This window comes from Pieris brassicae, unplaced genomic scaffold, assembly GCF_905147105.1.
Source record: "Pieris brassicae unplaced genomic scaffold, ilPieBrab1.1, whole genome shotgun sequence".
Lineage (NCBI taxonomy): Eukaryota > Metazoa > Arthropoda > Insecta > Lepidoptera > Pieridae > Pieris > Pieris brassicae.
In genome coordinates this window covers 72,641-77,640 of record NW_025576139.1, presented here as the reverse complement: position 1 = coordinate 77,640, position 5,000 = coordinate 72,641, and the positions used below count along the sequence as shown (strand labels likewise).

At 43.7% G+C, this 5,000-nt stretch overlaps 2 non-coding genes across 2 annotated transcripts in view; both read left to right on the top strand.

The window, feature by feature from the left end:
- Nucleotides 1-2,636: 2,636 nt before the first annotated feature.
- Nucleotides 2,637-4,542, top strand: LOC123719578. Its single transcript, XR_006755643.1, has one exon. It is a non-coding gene; the product is annotated as a small subunit ribosomal RNA (ribosomal RNA).
- Nucleotides 4,543-4,893: 351 nt separating this feature from the next.
- The window catches only part of LOC123719564, a 157-nt gene continuing 50 nt past the window's right edge, over nucleotides 4,894-5,000 (top strand). Inside the window, exon 1 of the ribosomal RNA XR_006755630.1 lies at nucleotides 4,894-5,000. This exon is cut by the window's right edge and continues 50 nt beyond it. This is a non-coding gene — a ribosomal RNA (5.8S ribosomal RNA).

Below are 5,000 nucleotides of genomic sequence, written 5' to 3'. Positions count from 1 at the left end.
AAAACTCAATCAACTAAGTAAGTAAGTAAGTAAGCAAGCACTTAAGTTTCTTTTAGTGAGTACTATCTAGAATAATTAAAAATATCGACATTTAAATCGACGGTCCCTATTTGGAAGGTTAACCTATAGCCCTAATAATAATTATATTATTATGATTATGACAATGTTGATGTTGTTGCACTAGACACACCATAATAAACCATAAATAGTTTTTCTTACCAGAAGAGTTTTTATTTTTAAATATTCAATTTTAACTAGAAACGTATCGCTATCGCTAACAAAACCCCACACCACACACCACCACACGTTACACACATATACTTGACAGAGTAGATACTATCTACATATATATCGACAGAGTTGTAGATATCGTGCCGTTGAACGGCATCTTGTCGCGTCGCGTGGCGATCTTGTACGAGAAACATTTTCCTCTGACATTGTATCGGAATAATTATTATAATTCATTATTATACATACATACATACATACATACATACATACATACATACATACATACATATTATTAATAAATATAATTGTTTTTTTTGTTTTTTCTTTTCTTCAAATAAACCCACATTGCCATTTCTCTGAGCGTGTGCTGCGAGCTTCAACGAGAAACATTCGGCGCGAAACTGTCGAGCGGCCGGCCGTCGCGCGCCGCACCTGTACGAGAAACATTTTCCTCTGACGTTGCATCGGAATAATTATTATAATTCATTATTATACATACATACATACATACATACATACATACATACATATTATTAATAAATATAATTGTTTTTTTTGTTTTTTCTTTTCTTCAAATAAACCCACATTGCCATTTCTCTGAGCGTGTGCTGCGAGCTTCAACGAGAAACATTCGGCGCGAAACTGTCGAGCGGCCGGCCGTCGCGCGCCGCACCTGTACGAGAAACATTTTCCTCTGACGTTGCATCGGAATAATTATTATAATTCATTATTATACATACATACATACATACATACATACATATTATTAATAAATATAATTGTTTTTTCTTTTCTTCAAATAAACCCACATTGCCATTTCTCTGAGCGTGTGCTGCGAGCTTCAACGAGAAACATTCGGCGCGAAACTGTCGAGCGGCCGGCCGTCGCGCGCCGCACCTGTACGAGAAACATTTTCCTCTGACGTTGCATCGGAATAATTATTATAATTCATTATTATACATACATACATACATACATACATACATACATACATACATACATATTATTAATAAATATAATTGTTTTTTTTGTTTTTTCTTTTCTTCAAATAAACCCACATTGCCATTTCTCTGAGCGTGTGCTGCGAGCTTCAACGAGAAACATATCTATCAATACAAATGTCTATGCAAAAAAAAGAAAACAAACAAAATCATATCAGTCAATAAAATAAATAATAATATTTTTTTACTACTACTACTACTACTACTAGTACTACTACGTGCTACTACTGCACGCCAATACACATACATAATAAAATGAAAAATCGTCTCTCTCTCGCTCGCTCTACGAGAAACATTCGACGTCCGCTCCAATGCCGACGCGGACTATTGCTCTCGGTATAGATGTGGAGCGAAACAGTCGTGCGCACAGCGTCGACTCGTTCTCGTTGCCGCGCGTCGTTCGTCTCAAATAGACACGAACGACGGACGAGAGAGAATGTGTTCTTGTTTTTGTGTTTGTGCGAAGTGTGAGAATATTATATACATATATTCGCGCATGGATGATATAGATATGGGTATGGATTTTCGGAGGAAATTATATCAAATTCGTATTTCGAATGCGAGACCGCCGAGATCTTTCCCAGCTCTCTCTCTCTCTGTGTGTGTGGTGTATAGTACATTTTATATATCTCTCTTGTGTCAACACAAAATAACAAAGAATATACATACTACTCCTCCTCATATTTTATATAATATAATATAAAATTATATTATAGCACCGCGTTCGCAGACCGTATGGTGATGTTACCAATCGACCAAGATTTGGGACCGTCTCCCCCGGTGTTATCTGTGATGTTAAAAGAATACGCTTCTAGGCACACCTCAACGCAGGGCGCCTAGCGTGTTCGACACGTGCGCGGTCGCCACGGCGACCGTATATGGAAAGAATGTATAAAAGAGGACGCACACGCGCCCATCGTCGAAACGGTGTGCGCAGCGTCGTGTTGGAATTTATCCCTCAAGCTCCGGGCGTTGATCGTATCTAGTGCGAATCATGCGTGTGTGTGCGCATGTAATTGCCAGCCGAGTTTTAATATGTTTACAATAACGTATTGAATAAAAATTGAGAAGTTGCGTTTAGATGAATGTTCAATTTTCAAATTGTCACAACATCGATTCCCGCCCGCGGGGTCGTGTTCGTTGCAGTTTTATGTCCCTCACAGTGGTCGAGCATCGTTGTACATCACCTCGTTGCGAGATCGTGACGGGACGGCCGCTCGTAGACCGGTCAAAGTTAGTCTATCGATATGAAGCGCGAACGTCGCGTCGCGTGCAAATTCGACGCGTTACGTTCACGCGTGTCGAGAAGGCGCGCGCGCAAGCGCGCGCCCCTCGACGCCGCCGAGCCAGCGGCTCGCCGAAGCCGCGTGACCGCGGTGTAGGCGTGTCGTTTGCGTAAGCAGCTCCCTGGTTGATCCTGCCAGTAGTTATATGCTTGTCTCAAAGATTAAGCCATGCATGTCTCAGTGCAAGCCGTATTAAGGCGATACCGCGAATGGCTCAATATATCAGTTTTGGTTCCTTAGATCTTACTCAGTTACTTGGATAACTGTGGTAATTCTAGAGCTAATACATGCAATCAGAACTCTGACCAGTGATGGGATGAGTGCTTTTATTAGATCAAAACCAATCGGCGGAGGGCCATGCGTCCGAAGTCGTTAATTTTGATGAATCTGGATAACTTTTGCCGATCGCACGGTCCAGTACCGGCGACGCATCTTTCAAATGTCTGCCTTATCAACTTTCGATGGTAGTTTCTGCGACTACCATGGTTGTCACGGGTAACGGGGAATCAGGGTTCGATTCCGGAGAGGGAGCCTGAGAAACGGCTACCACATCCAAGGAAGGCAGCAGGCGCGCAAATTACCCACTCCCGGCACGGGGAGGTAGTGACGAAAAATAACGATACGGGACTCTTACGAGGCCTCGTAATCGGAATGAGTACACTTTAAATATTTTAACGAGGAACAATTGGAGGGCAAGTCTGGTGCCAGCAGCCGCGGTAATTCCAGCTCCAATAGCGTATACTAAAATTGTTGCGGTTAAAAAGCTCGTAGTTGCATTTGTGCGCCGCGCTGTCGGTGCACCGCATCCGCGGTGATACTGACACGTCTGCGGAGCATATCGTCGGTGAGCCGGCGGTAAAACGCCGGTTCAATATCAAAATCCTATCGCGGTGCTCTTCGGTGAGTGTCGAGGTGGGCCGACAATTTTACTTTGAACAAATTAGAGTGCTCAAAGCGGGCTCAAAATGCCGCTTGAATATTTCGTGCATGGAATAATAGAATATGATCTCGGTTCTATTTTGTTGGTTTTCAGAACTCCGAGGTAATGATTAATAGGGATAACTGGGGGCATTCGTATTGCGACGTTAGAGGTGAAATTCTTGGATCGTCGCAAGACGAACATCAGCGAAAGCATTTGCCAAAGGTGTTTTCATCAATCAAGAACGAAAGTTAGAGGTTCGAAGGCGATTAGATACCGCCCTAGTTCTAACCGTAAATATGTCATCTAGCGATCCGCCGACGTTACTACAATGGCTCGGCGGGCAGCTTCCGGGAAACCAAAGATTTTGGACTCCGGGGGGAGTATGGTTGCAAAGCTGAAACTTAAAGGAATTGACGGAAGGGCACCACCAGGAGTGGAGCCTGCGGCTTAATTTGACTCAACACGGGAAATCTCACCAGGCCCGGACACCGGAAGGATTGACAGATTAACAGCTCTTTCTTGATTCGGTGGGTGGTGGTGCATGGCCGTTCTTAGTTGGTGGAGCGATTTGTCTGGTTAATTCCGGTAACGAACGAGACTCTAGCCTGCTAAATAGGCGTCGTCATTCAAGGTGTGCGCGACTCTCGGGGAGCGCAACTCACTGGCGACGTATTAAAATTCTTCTTAGAGGGACCGGCGGCTTCGAGCCGCACGAGATTGAGCAATAACAGGTCTGTGATGCCCTTAGATGTCCTGGGCCGCACGCGCGCTACACTGAAGGAATCAACATGTTCTCCCTGGCCTAGAGGCCCGGGCAACCCGTTGAAACTCCTTCGTGCTGGGGATTGGGGTTTGCAATTATCCCCCATAAACGAGGAATTCCTAGTAAGCGCGAGTCATAAGCTCGCGTTGATTACGTCCCTGCCCTTTGTACACACCGCCCGTCGCTACTACCGATTGAATGATTTAGTGAGGTCTTCGGACCGACACGCGGTGGCCTCACGGCCGTCGGCGTTGCTGGGAAGTTGACCAAACTTGATCATTTAGAGGAAGTAAAAGTCGTAACAAGGTTTCCGTAGGGGAACCTGCGGAAGGATCATTAACGTTGGTTTTTTCTTTTTGTTTTGTTGTTGTCAAAGACTCGCAAAAAAAGAAAAAAATACAAAAAACACGTGAATGATACGAATCAAAATCGAATCCGAGACGGTTGACTCTCTCTCGTCGATTCGCGACGTGTGCGTTGCGACACGCTTTGATTAGCGTTCGCTATCGCCTATTGATACTTTGAAATAATATTTTAATTTTTGTGTACAACCACGCAAATAAAAGAGATTTTCTTTCTTTTCATTTGTCGTACACGTTAATGATAAGTATTATTTTCAAATTTTTTTGTTTAATTTTTTCGCACCTTTTATATTTTCTCATACAAAAACACACACAAAAACAAAACGATTACCCTGAACGGTGGATCACTTGGCTCGCGGGTCGATGAAGAACGCAGTTAACTGCGCGTCATAGTGTGAACTGCAGGACACATTTGAACATCGACATTTCGAACGC